We start from the raw sequence: 15,323 nt of genomic DNA, 5'->3' as shown, positions 1-15,323 counted from the left end.
CGGCGGCGGCGGAGGCGGAGGCGCAGGCGCCGGCGGCGAAGCCCGACCTCGTTAGCGGCAGTCCGTTCAGACTGCTAGATATCACGCTGCGAGGCTGATCGTCACAATTTACAATTAAAAAATTAAAAGTACAACCAACAATTAAATAATTATACTATTTGATTGTATTTGTTATGAAACTTTAAAAACAATAAGTGCACTTACATTTTATTTTTCATAAAAGCATAGTCTACCATCAAAGCGTGTTACAATTACAATATACATAAATACATATTTAAACTATTTAGTAAGCTGCAAGACACACAAAGCGAATATATGAAAACCAACATTATTTATTAATTGTTATAAACCATTTGCACACTTTTAAACGTAAAACGGCAATAAGAATTACATTTCATAGACAAAATTTACCATTAAAACACTGCTACCAAAGAATTACATTGTTAAACAAATAAGGTATTTTATCACAATTAGCGTTACTTTCATTTCCAGATATTTATTTAATGAAAGCACGTCAGTGTTGCTTCATAAACGTAACGCTTCGCTCACTACAGCCATCCGTAGCAGCGACAGAACTATTTTCAGTCCTAATGCCTTTAAAGATATCCGTTAATGTCATTTAAAAATACAAAAGCTCCGTAACATCCCAGCACCGTACAAACCGACACCAATATATACCATGTTGCTTATATACACAAGGTTCAAATTGCGTGTACCTGTTCGTCGGTGGGCGTGGCGGGTGGTGCGGGGGGCGCGGCGAGTGCGGCGGGCGCGGTGGGTGCGACGGGCGCGACAGGCGCGACGGGCACGGTGGGCGGCTCGCCAGTGAGACACGACACCGCACGGTAGCACGAGCCCAGCTGCAGCGGCTGCAAGCCGGCGCGGCACACGCACACCATCCGTACAGAGGACATCGACTACACTACACCCACTCCGGCACACCTTACCAAATATCTCTCGCAGACAACATACTTAAACTAACTACCAACCAAACCATACAAACACAACCCACATCTGTGACCATAATGTGTTCAGTCTCTTCCCTCATACAAATTCATACAAGCTTGGTGGGTGGTCTTATTACCCCCCCCCCCTTTTATCTATACATTTAATAAAATTCGAGTGTCTGTAATATCAAAAGAAAAATTACTGATGTCTGTCTGTCTGTCTGTCCGCAAGCCGCGTTTGTTCCGGGTAATCTCCAAAACGGCTTGACCTATTTCGACGGACTTTTACTGGAGGGTAGCTGACATAGACAGCCATATTGTAGGCTTCGTTTTTACTCCACTGAATATTTAGAAGTTTTCTACTGAATATTTAGAAGTTTTCTTTTGCTCGTATCCGATATTATTTAATTAAATAAGATTGACAGCCAAGGTTTGACTTGTCAAAATGATCGTTTAGTCTTTTTTAGTCAAGAGAGTGCTCCAAGTACTTGGATTCTGTATCGTTATTCCAATATACAAAATATTATAGATAGGATATTTCAAGCCATGACGTTTCACAATCATTCAAAATAATTACCACACTTATTAAATTTAACCTTAAAAAATTCACGTCATTACAGATTATACATTAAATATAATGTAAAATTTCCGACACCATTAACTACCACAAGTTAGCAACACCGACATGCTTTCATTGACAAGATGCAACATGGTATGCATGATATGAGATTTGTCACTTCCTTATGATAAAAATAGATTTAAAGTTGTTTATGGTTTTAGTCAACATTCTGACCCAAAATAGGGTAATGTTTGCATGTAATTATACCAGGTAGCAAATGAGCAAATGCGTAACGTTGCTCATAGAAATCTGCAGGTGAAAAGTTGCAGATATTGCCTACCTAATATATTGAAATAATTGTTTATAAAATTTGTTGTTTTACATATTTATTATACATTTTAAAACATAGCTCTTATATTTTTTGTACATAAAAGCATTGTAGTTTGAAGATATCAGTTGCAGTGATTTTACAGAAGTACCAGTCAAGAAGGTTAATAAATGTTAAAAAGCGTTTGAAAGTATGCAAATGGTTATAAGCGTAACGCGCACAGCTTAAAACGGACTGTTGATAAAGTACATTCAAAATTCTTCATTTCATATTTAAATACTATTTTACTTTATTTCAAAAAGATCGATCAATATTCAAAATGAATCAAATATTTTTATAAAATAAAAGTGATATATCGATACGTGATATGTATCGACATAAAAATATCGATACATGATGTTCATCGATATCGATACTGTATCAACAGGCCTATAGCATGACAGTTGCAGTCGTAGCGGTCACCTTGGGGTCGACTGCGAGCGCGGGCAGCGCGGGCAGCGCGGGGAGCGCGGCGTGCGCGGGCGTAGTATTACAGCTGGACACAACCTCCGGGGTTGTGATGCAGCTGAACGGTATCGCCGCGTCCACCTGCAAATATATTAATGCTAACCATACTCGATACTGGCCGTATGTCAACTAACCGCACCTTTATTGCAATACCGTCACTATAATCGGCCGTGAATTAAACTAGCAAACCTAGAAAATAAGGCTGCGGCAACACTAATTAAACTAACGTCATGTCTTTAAAATTGTAAGAGGTTTTCTGACGCTTTGTTCGGTGCAATGGCAATATATTAGTTAAAATTATTTTTAAAAATCTTTAAATGACGGTATTGGAATAAAGATGCGAAATGTGTGAAATCCTACCTCTTTCACATTTAGTTCTATCCCAGAGATAGACTGGTCTTTTTCGAACAGATTTTTGAGTAGAAGCATCGTTAGTGCTGTTCTTTTTGCCTTTTTATCGTTCTTATAATTTGATATCTGATCCGTATTAGTTATTGATAATTGTAATTTCTCAGTGCTTTCTTTTCCGTTTTCAACATCTTTTAAAGCTGTATTTTTAATTGTGTTAGTAGACAGGCCTTCATTATTAGATTGTGTTAATATTATTTTATTGTCTAAAAGCATTGGATGATAATTCATTTCTGATTTACTATCTATTATCCAAATTATCTTTTCAGGTTTCGTATGACTTTCCACTTTACTGTCTTTGTCTTCTTGAATTAAATCACTTTCTTTGTCTTTAACTTCACGAGATTCTATTTTTAATTCGTTGCCATCTAGTTTTGGTGTGATTTTATTATTATTAAATTCCAATTTCTGAAACAAGTTACGTTGTTCTTCTACGAACTTAGAAAATGAATTTGTTTCATTATTTATGCGTTTTGCATAGTCTAGTAACTCCATTTCTGTATCATTCTGAGAAGATACCAAAGATATTTTTGACATATCTTTCATTTCGTAGTGATCTACTTTTTTTTCTGATGTACTAGCGATTGGTGATTTACTTTCATCATTTACTACTGCATTCTGTTTGTTACGTTTTTTGCACTTTCCTTTCTGATTCTTTTTAACACCAGTATCTTCAATATCAGTATTGGAACACCTTTTTGTTTGTTCATAGGATTCTGTTTCAATATTACCTATGGTCATATTCCTAAAATTTCTAGGATTGTTCAAAGCTAGAGTTGGTACTATTAGATTTTTCCTCATTTCCATGTACTTCTGACTTTTGGGAGAAGTATTTGCACTTGAGATTAATGGATGAGGTTTATTTGAATATTGCTTCATTACTGGATCATTGTAGTCTTTCTTTGTATCACTTTTTCTTGAAGTTTTAGTATTTGACTTTTGTTTTGTATTGACATTTGAATATGGAATCGGCGTATTTTCTTCCAAATCATTATCTATTTTTTTATTATTGCATTCAATCAAATGCTGATTATCGAAATCTTGAAGTGAACTACTCCGATTTGGTAGAATATCATTAGGACCAAAATAATTATGTAAACTGTCGTACCAGTTGTTGACGTTTTTTATCCACATTTCTGAATTCGCGACTTCTGAAGCCTTTCTTAGAGATTCATTTGAATTAGTTCCATATAAAGTTGGTGACATAGTGCTACTAGTAGATTTAGATTCCCTTTCCATTCCAAGAGGTTCCATATTTGTCTTGAGGTCAATGAGAGCATCCTGTTCCTGTGCAACTTCTTGAGCAGATTTTCTCGTATCTGGAGTTGCCGAGTTTGTCTTCGTCGTTAGACCATCGGGGTAATAGTTTTGTTGGTATGCTTCAACCAGGGCGTCGGCTTTGGGTGCGAGCGCGTCCATGAGCCTCCGAGTCCTGTTGTCGGTGGGGGCTGTGTGGGTACGCACCTGGTTGGAGGGTGTGGTGGTGGTGACGGCGCGGCCGGAGCACACACTGCCGCTGCCGATCTCGAGCGTCGCGCGCGCGGTGTACGTCACCGGGAACATCGGCTTACTCCGTCTGCGGGGAGCGACAACTTATGATGATGTATGGATGAAAGCGATTAGTAACCAGTCTATACGCAACTCCGTCCGCGTGGAATTAAATAACAACAAAACGAGAGTAGCCTATATGTTCTTCCAGACTATCCTCTACATCTATACCGAATCTACCAAAATCCATCCATCTAAACTTTCGCATTTACAATATTAGTACGAAATATGATTCCAATCACAACCCTTAACCATAGACAAACAACAATACACGATATATTTTACACATTTCAATATGGCTATGTATAAAATTTTACTTGCCACTTTTTAATTAATTTAGGTTTTTTAATCAATCCTTCCTTTGTAACAGATTGCGACATATTTTTAAGAATAAAACGTTATAATTTGGCAATTGAATTAACTGAAAAACAATAATAAAAAACTTTATATTAATATAAGTGGTTTTAAAACTTAACAGTACCACATTGTAAAACACTAAATGTGTTCACTATTCACTTGCACTGTGTCCACATCTTATTATAACAAATAATAATAAAAAATAAACTCAGTTACCTTTTTTGTAAAATAATTTCAAATAATAAAAGGAAAATAATTAAAGTAATTAAACACACAAGCGTGGACATGACTAACTCTCATGAATAATAAAACTAATGAATTGACTATTCTGATGATAATTTCCATGATAATAATCAAATCGAAAGTAACGATGACATGTGGAATGTCACATATATCAGAGCTGAAAATCACAGCACGTGTCAGATATACCTTCATAAACAGAAATGACATTCAAGCCCATAATTTTTACATCACTGTTTTCGATCTCCATTCACATTTTTATATGTTCCTTAGAGTAATCTTACCAATTCTGCACTAAGGGACACCCTTAGTGCTCATTTACTAATCCGAGTCACTATTATGATTTTACAGTTCGGTATGCTAAAACTATGTGAAGTTATTTCCAGGATTTTATACATAAGCTTGTTCTGCTATAGTCAGCTAATCTTTGATCGATATCCTACTTAGTCTGTCTACTCTTTGGTTTGTATCTACTCTTTGGTGTTTACTCTATGGTGTGTATGTTTACTCTATGGTTGTCTAGCCGTATTCCTGTTGAGGTGTTGGACAGGATTTTGTACATAAGCTTGTTCTACTATAGTCAGCTAATCTTTGGTCGATAGCCTACTTACTCTGTCTACTCTTTGGTGTTTACTCTATGGTTGTCTAGCCGTGTACCTGTTGAGGTGTTCGAGTTCCCCGGGTCCGTTGGCATCGCTGGCGGAGACGCGGCGCTCAGCGAGCGGCGGCGGGTTGACGCAGCGCACTGTCGCCAGGTAGCCGCCGCGCGTCGGCTCCTCGCTTAGCATGAACGCTGCACGACATATTGTACAATCATTGTAGATGTAAACCTTCTTTCTTAGAGTTAACAAAATTATTTAACAATTTTTGGGTATAAGGAAAAGTCTGTGGAATCTTCCCACAATTAAAATTTAACCGTTATATGTTATATATAGTGGTTATCCCTCTTTGCGATCAAAGACGGGCAAAGCTGTTTTTGCAGTTGTCTATAAGCAGCGATGACTTCGATAATTCGGCGAATTATAAAAAAGACATAAAAAAGTTAAGTTTCATAGTGTTCTTACATGTATCGACGCCGGATGGCAGACTGCCGCCGTGGTGCGCACGCGCCGACACGGAGGCGGGCGGGGGGTGCGCGTGCGCACGTTGGCGCGGCTGCTCGGCGGCGAGCGCGGCCGCCATCAGGTCCTGCAGCGAGTTGGAGTGCGGCAGCGCGCGGCGCCCGTGCGCCCCGCCGCCGCAGCCGCCCCCGCCCGCCCCGCTGCCGCGCGCGCCCCGCCGCCCAGTCACACTGCGCGCCGCCGCCTCGCACGCCTGCTCGTCTTGCTCCACCTCCTCAAGAAGCTCCTGTAACGAACATAAGTATTGATCAAACTTCCATTAACATGTAGATGAAACCAGGCAAACTGTAACACATGCAATCCGTTCGAGCACAATGCCAAATATTACTTACTGTTATCCCAATAAAGGTAATTTTTCGAGCATCGCTATACATAAAAGTTTACTCGTTTTCCCTTCCCACAATTTTCTTATATGGAAAGGATGGGAATGAAAAGTGGATTTGACGGTGGAGGAGACGCAAATGAAGGGAAAACATCCTCTCTATGTGCGTTCCCTTCTCCGTTGATTAAGCGTAGGCAACGCATCTCCAATTGCGGATGTATATGGGCAGCAATCGCTTCGCTTTCTCGGCGAATTCAGTTGGCCGCTCGCTCGTTTGCCAAGAATACACTTACCTTGAATAGACTGCTCTTGCCCTCACGGTCCTTGGGTCGTTTGTAAGCTATGGCCTCGTCCAGCAAGGCGCGCAATTGACCATCGTCCAGCGCCCCCACGTGTTTGTTATTCTGCAACAGAAAGAGAGATATATACAAATATGTTCATTTTAAATAAAAAAATGCGGGAAAAAGAGAGACAAATTTTTCTCTCTTTGTCTCGTTTATTTATTGACTTGTTGTAGGTTCCATGTCAGTGCCCTACAGGATGCATAACACAGCAATCATCTTTACTAAGGATTTCTAGATTCAATCACTTATTTTTAGATGTGCACAAAAAAATTTAATCTTGTATTTGATGACTCGCGTTAAAACGTGGTCACTAACTCATGTCTTTATTCATATAATCATGAAAAGTGAAAGTAAACATGAACAGTCATGTTTGCGATGAATAAACACTATTGTGGTAATGTGACGTTGGGTCAGATAATATTTGGCATCGACTCAATTACAAACTTCATGTAATGCAAGTGCTTAATCAAAGAATTAAATTATCTTCCCACTTAGAGCGGGCGCACACCTTTGACTAAACTATCGCATAACTGCTGTACGATTGTCGATTATTTCGCGTCCAATCAACTGTTTAGTTGCACAACTAAAAATCGAGTAGTATGCGCACCTCTATATAAGCTCATAGGAATAAAAGCTAGTTACTAAACAGTTGGGTGATAGTTAAGTTTCCAGTGTGCGCACGCATTTAGGGGCGAATTTCATACAGCAAAACTGTTACCAAAGAGTAGCACGTATTGTGTCGATTGACATTTCATCAAAATGGGTAGTAAATAAAAGACCTCGACTGTACAATTTTTTCTTTGCAACATTACACGTTCCTGAGAGCACGTGTTCCGACATGTACACAATTGCGATACCTTAAAGCACGCGCTCAAACACATAGAACACATAGAACTCGGAACTTTTTACGAAACGGAAAGTGTAACGAAATCCTTATTATGGAAAAACTTTTTAATATCGGAGGTCGACGAATTCGCAACATCCTGTGACGAAAGGCTTCATGTTGTGAAATTTATTAACCGATATTTCTCGACTACTTTCCGCAAAATTACATTTATTCCCTAAGGATTTGCGTAACATACTTCTTGAAAAATTAACTTCAAAAGTGTTGTAAGAGATTTTGCATGAAAATTTGTATGAAATTTCATAAGTTCCCCTAATCTCTTTAAAACACAGATAAAAATAATACACAGAAGTATTTTAGTACAAAAAATGTCCTAATTTATCTAACTCAACTTTAATTATTCGTGACTTGCATTTAAAATATTCGTACAATCGATATAAATCTACGACTAACGTTAGCTTAAAGCATTTGTTACAACATATCACGAAAAGCTGTTGCAATTATTGTTAATCTATGACATAAGGCATACATTATCTGTACATTGGCCACACGCCGATATATAAATACAACACAAGTGTGCGTATATTGACCGGGTCGTAACGATACCGGCTATCGCGATAGCGGGGCCTCGCCAACACCGACCGCCTTATCTGAAAACCTAATGACCACGAAATTATGACGGCCGCGGTTGACATAACATCGTAAATACCATTCCTCTAAACGTTTTAATCCTTATAGTTAATGCGTTCACACTAGGCCAGTACAGTTAGTAGCGGTCAATACCGGACTCAATCAACTTGCAGTGTGAAAGCTAACTGGCACCAGTGACTTCATATAATCTATGACTGACCGTTTCGTCCATCTCACCTTTTAGTCCCATTATCACCAATAAGACGACAGATGGAACAGTGAAATAAAATAAGTTCCAACCGTCCCCTCGTCGCAAAAGCTAAGATGACGCTTATTATTCTCATCTGTGGAGACAGATCGGGGTGACGGTTAGGAATAATCCTTTATTTGCGCTTTGTTTCCTATGAGCTTATATGGAAGTACACTATTCGATTTTTAGTTGTGCAACTAAACAGTTGAATTAGCTGCGAAACATTTAACAATCGTAGTTGTGCGATAGTTTACCAAAGGTGTGTGCCCGCTCTAAGATATCAATAAAACATTGTTACAGTCGACTGAATATTGAATCACCGACATCAAGGCTAACTGAATATCTCGTATATCTGAAGGTAAGTTTTTTAATGTTTAATTACTTCAGTAATAAAGTTTTATAAATATTAAAAATGCCATACGCATTGTATGACGTATAGTTTACAATTTTGGAAAAACAACATAAAATACTTTAACCATTATTCATTGTCGAGTATTGTTTATAAAGAAACGTTTTCATAATAGAAAAATCAGAACTTCTCTGTCCAAATTGTATATTTCATAAAGTTTAGGCAAATTGAGTATAAGCGATTTTTTTAAATAGAAATATTAGTAGATTTTTGTTAATTTACTAATATTTCCTTTAACCATTCCAACTAAGCTCTAGGCTTGTGCTAGAATATGGTTCACGACAATAGTCGAATGGCGGGATTCAAACCCTCGACCGCAAGATCGGTATTCAGTACTCCAAACCATTTGGCTATTGGCGCTTCGATATTTATTGATTCGATTATATGGATTTATCGAGTCGTCGTCTAAAACAACAGAATTAGTCTGCATTCAATTATGTTTACACTAGCTTTCGCACGCAACTCCGTCCGCGTGGAATTAATAAAAAAAACAAGTGAGTAACCTATGTGTTTTTCCAGACTATTCTCTGAACCTACATCAAATTTCATTGAAATCCGTTCTTCGGTTTAGGCTACAAATTTTAACAAACATCCATCCATCTAAACTTTCCCATTTATAATATTCGTATGTATATAGAGACTATTTATTAATTTAATTACAAATGTAGACTCATACCTGACCTGAGCGTATGTCAACATAATTTGCCTTTCGTATGCCAATACAAAGTAATGATGTGGAACAATGCCAGAATATGTCACAATTCTTCCCTAGCCAGACACACTGTCTAGCCTCTCTAGTCAGTTACATATTAAATACGAAACCGAGAAACTGGAACTATTAACTTACTAATTACACATGTTTTCGACCTAAAGGCGAAACATAAACAAAGGAACATCAAACTATAAAGACGGCCGTACAATTATTTCGCAAATATTGTGAGATGTGAGACCAAAATGTATGAAATATTTTGAAAATCACGATAAAAGCGTTTATATGGTTGCTCAATACAGGCTTTAAAACTTCGGTCATCCAACCGTTCGAAACCGCAACATGTGGGTCAATGCATCGTGCAAATGATCTTTATCAAGTAGAGGTCGACTGCAACAAGACAAAGTTATTGCGGACGGTACTTTGTTTTGCACTTGAGTGTAACGCCAATTTTGGCACAACGCAGTCACGCCACTGACTCACGCTGGTGTTTGTAGTTTGGCAATACCTCACCACATGTAGCCTATTAAGAAATAATTTACACTAGCTGTTGCCCGCGACTTCGTACACGAAATATTAAGATAAAGTAGTCTGTAATAGGCCCGTCTACATCAGCTACCCTTCAGTAAAAGTCCGGTCGAAATCGGCCCCGAAATCTGGAATTTTTCTTTTGATATTACAAGCAGACACTCTAATTTTATTATATGTATAGACAGATATATAGATTTGTCGCTCTGAAGGATCATGTACAAGTATCAAATTATATTGGTTCATGTTTACACAAATTATTTGATAAATAGTGAGTCAACATTCGCAATACCAAATTATTGATAAAATCATGATAGCATGATTCTTCTCCTTAAAGTGCCATTTTCATTCGAGGTTCGCCGATCATTAGGGCAACTTGCATTCTTGGCATTATTAGAAGAGTCTAAATTACAGTACATGAGTAGAAGTAAATAGTCAAAAACACTATAAAAATACCAAAATAAAAGACCACGCAAAGTTAGCTAAGTAAAGATTCGATGGTTAAGTAAACAGAGTTATTTTCGTTTTTAAATTATTTTTAACACACATTTAGATTAAATAATACAAGCATCTTACACATATTCCCGACTACAAGTACTACAGGAAGGCGTACGTAAGAAATATTTCTAATTCCACACCGTGGAATGTATCGAAAAAATTGTTTGCTTTAAAATGTATCATAGCGGAGCAACAAGCGGTAGGATCATACTACATACAGAAATCACGTAAGAGCTAAATTAGCACTGACATATTCATTCACTGCACAAACGACAGCTGCCACGGAGCTTATGGCCGGTTTCTCAGCTACACTACACTTTTTGGTTTCCGAAGTACTTAACTTGAGTTTTACTCCGTTGAAACATAGGTCAACAGGGTATTTTATATTCAGTATCACGAATCATGTTATTACATTAAATCCACAGCAAACGTACACTTCCTTAAGTGCAATAAAAAAAAATATCTTTATAATATAATTGGCCAAACACAAAAAAGATCACTTACCAAAAAGTTTTATAACCCTACTAGTGATTCAAAACATTTTCAACAACAAAGTTCCATAGAAAAACGCACCTTAAAACAGTACAAAATTAATTACTTAAAAAGCCATCAAACTTGACAGAAAGAGAAAACCGTGTCAGACTAATCCAATTATTGTACGACACGATTGAATCTCGATGTAGGCGTCGCTTCATTAATTCCATTAGGCCGCTACCTACAGGAGCGACGACAAGGAAAACTGTTATTGACTAACTACGCACCCCCACAACTCCCACCCCTATGGGCCCTCGCCTTCCTCCTGACGTAAGCAACTTGACAAATACGAATAATTGAAACGTGACGTGGCAAACGTGACGGTAGCGGTGCTGACGGAATTGACGCAGTAGCGGCGGATGCTGTGCCCGGGTCACGGCCAGGCCGGGGCACAAGGAATATCGATTGGTCGTCCTTGTTCTTTTTAATCGCGACATTTATGTGGTGAAATATTATTTTATCGCGTATCTTCATGTTCACAAGAAAATCTAAAAAATTTTTAGAAGAGTAGACATGAGATTTTAAATGTTACAGTAAGAGAAAGCACCCTACAATAGTAACAAACAGTACTATAAACACAAAGATAAGAAATTAGTTGCGGTTTTAGCGTAACCATCCTACCATCATTTTAAGGGTCTGGGAGTAAACAGGTTTCTTTGATACTGTGTAAATGACACCCTTTTCTGTCCAGCGCCCTGGGGTAGCGCAACCACGCTCTATCCTAACGCCGGCATTGGAGAGTCAGAAATCTTTAGCATTCGAACACATTCTTGTATAAACTGGACATCCAACATTTTAATTAAAAACCCACACAGTCAAATAAATCAAACACTGGCATACAGCAACTGAAGTGAAAAAAAGTAAAAATAGAGTACCTGGTAATATTTTATTACCGTGGCGAGTTGCCGTGGTATTGGGTGAATAGAGTAGCGCAACTACGATGCGCCAAACTTTTTTTTTACGATGGCCTGCAGTGTTGGAAACTAGCCAGCACAAGTTTTGGGGATCCATGCGCCAAAATCAATAACATATCAAAACTATTGTCGGACACATTTCATCTAATACTAAGTCGAAACACGAAGAAAAATAAACGAGAAAAACAACTTTAAATTGCGATTAAAAAGCTATACGTATTGGTTTGGATTCGGTTATCTGTGGGCTTTGTGTTGGACGTAAAACAATAAAACAAATTACTTTATAATGGAGAAAAACAATTTAACCATCTCTAGATAAGTATAAAAACAATGCAGTTATAATAAGTTAACCAACATAATCGATTATTTGTCAAATCAGTAACTAAAAATCATGTTTTATTACGAAAATATAAAAATTTCAATTTCATCTTATCACACCTAACATTATCTTTACTGATATTACAAAAATCCCTTCACCATTAGAAAGATAAATTATCTGTGATTAACATAGGCTTTATTTTTTTATTACTTTTTTAATTGTACACGAGCAACAGCTAGTAAATTTTACAGTAAATAAATCTAAATAACTTTCAAAATCATACAACTTTAAACCAGGTTTACAAAATAATGTAAATTATTGTGAACGTTATAATAATTAGGTATGCAATTATGATTAAAACACTCCAATTAAACAATATTAAATGTATTTCTTATATGTAACTGTAATAGAAGTGAACAATCCATTAGTGGTATTAATTTTCCTAACATTGAATTATTTCTAATAGCCTACTAATAATTAATTTATAAAACTTTAGATATTTGTTACCACGTAACTTCAAAACAACTATTTTTTTACATCATAAGGTGACAAACGAGCAAGCGGCCACCTGAATCCGCCAAAACGGCGAAGCGACCGCTGCCCATAGACATCCGCAATTGCAGATGCGTTGCCTACCCTTATCCGACAGAGGAGGAGACGAACATAAAGAGGATATTGCGCCTTCCCATGCATCTCCTCCTCCGTCAAATCCACTTCCCCTTCCCATCCTCTCATTATAAGAAAAGGGTGGTATAGAGAAAGGGACTTAAATTAGGCCTCCGGCACCACACTCATTAGACGAAACACGGAATTGTTTCCATTTCACACCTGTCTTCTGTGTGGTCGTATTACACCGGGCGTGCCGGCCCATTCGTACTAAGATGTTAAAGCGGGTATACCATTTTGAAAAACTAAACGAAATTGTATAAAATTTTGAATTTAGAGCACATTCTGGTAAAGACGAAACTGAGTTTAGACTACTTTATGTCCAGGAAAAACATACGATTCTCATGGGATAGATTTATTTTCCATATAAAATAAGCTTGCGATCTCGAAAGGCTGTTTTTTTTAACAATTGAGCGTTACCTAATTACTCATATCTGTAGAACCTTAGATGCATCTTTTCGTCACACTCTGTCCAGTCATCGTAATGTGGGACGCTAATATGTCATACAAATAAATCAGTCAATCCGTCATTTGCACACTAATTAGTGGCGTTCGGCCTTCCGACGTAAAGCCCTCTGGACTTACCATATACAAAAACACAAAATGTTTTTAATAAATAGTAGCTCTTGCTTGCAAATTCGTACGCATGAAATTAAAAATGATGAAAGTAGTGGTATGGTGAAAGCATTTTTGTAATCAGCCCAGTAGTTTTTGGATTATTCCAATACATATAAAAATCCAAAAATCCACATCTTTCCTCTTTATAAAATCAGTTTAGAAACAGTGTCATTTATATTGTCTATTAATTTGAAATAGGTAGAGAATGTCCCATTAAATTGTTGAATTTATCTTCAAATAGCCTTAAGACCCCTTTGCTAATTTGCTAGTCTAGAGCGTGCACACTTTGGACTAAACAATCGCACAACTGTTGTGCGACTGTCATTTGTTTCGCGGCGAATTCAACTGTTTAGTTACACTACTAAAAATCGAGTAGTACCACCTACATATAAGCTCATAGTAATCGTAACGAGACACAGTTGTGCGATAGTTTTATTTAAAAAAGAGACAGGTGTACCAGGACCGCCTCAAATCCTTCTGTACACCTTTTTTTAGTAATGTAGAAATTAATGTAGGACATGTTGTAGTAAAATAATGAAGGCTGGTAACACTATCTCGTTCGCGTCATAAGCCCGACGACACGCTAACGACGCTCGGACCGAAATAAAACGCGATGTTAGCAGCGCGATTAGCTGTTTTGGTGAATCACTGGAGAAAGACGCTTTGTTTTTCAGACGTTAAATAATTTAAAATCTCTATTTCTATTCCAATGATCAATAGATAAACAAAAGAGCAAATATACGTTAATAGTTAAATGTATAGAAAAATATTTGGAAGTAGGTACATTTTTTAAGAAAAAAATCAGGATTTATCATCATATTTCTAACTAATATTATAAATGCGAAAGTTTAGATGGATGTTTGCTAATTTATCGCCTCAACGGCTGAACGGATTTCGGTGAAATATTGGCATAAATGTACAGCAGTCTAGAAGGACTCTCATAGGCTCCTTATTTTTTTAATTCCACAAGAATGGAGTTGCGGGCGAAAACTAGTTTATTATAAACCCGGAAGCAACACATTACATTCATATCATACTAGCTGCTGCACGCGACTTCGCCCGCGTGAATTAAAAAAAAATAGCCTATGTTACTCACAGATTACCTTTCTAACGGTGAAAGAATTTTTAAAATCGGCCCAGAAATTTTTGAGTTATTTCAATACATACAAAAATACAAATCTTTCCTCTTTATAATATTAGTATAGAAGTATAGATACACGTGTAAGGTCGATGGAAACCACAGGACAGAGTATATTACACAATTCTTATTATTAGTTACAATATAATTAATGATTACAATATAAACAGCCGAAATGTGAAAAGTGTTGAGACAGAGTAACAAAACCTCAGAGCGTTGCACCGTGACTAAACTCTAGGGTTACCAAAACATATTTTTATTTCAAACATAATGTAATTTTAATGCAATATTAAATTTACCTTTGTACAGAAAATATAGATAAAACGAATATAAATTAAAATAAATTATAGTATGTTTACTCTTAAACCATTGCTCAAGGTCGAAGTAGTTTTGCTTTTCTGTCGACTCAAAAAACCCATAGTACTCATAGTTTTCAATGATTTTCCTTTACTCTACATAGTATTGCGACATGTGTCGAGTTCAGATAGTAAAAATATACGGTAAATAATTATTAGTATCGTAGGCAACCCTATCCGCGATGCGGTCACTATGCGGCCGCGGCGGCTTCCGTTACCGTCGTCTCAC

The sequence above is a fragment of the Papilio polytes genome, unplaced genomic scaffold, assembly GCF_000836215.1.
Source record: "Papilio polytes unplaced genomic scaffold, Ppol_1.0 DF824269.1, whole genome shotgun sequence".
Lineage (NCBI taxonomy): Eukaryota > Metazoa > Arthropoda > Insecta > Lepidoptera > Papilionidae > Papilio > Papilio polytes.
Note: the sequence above shows the minus strand (reverse complement) of the source record.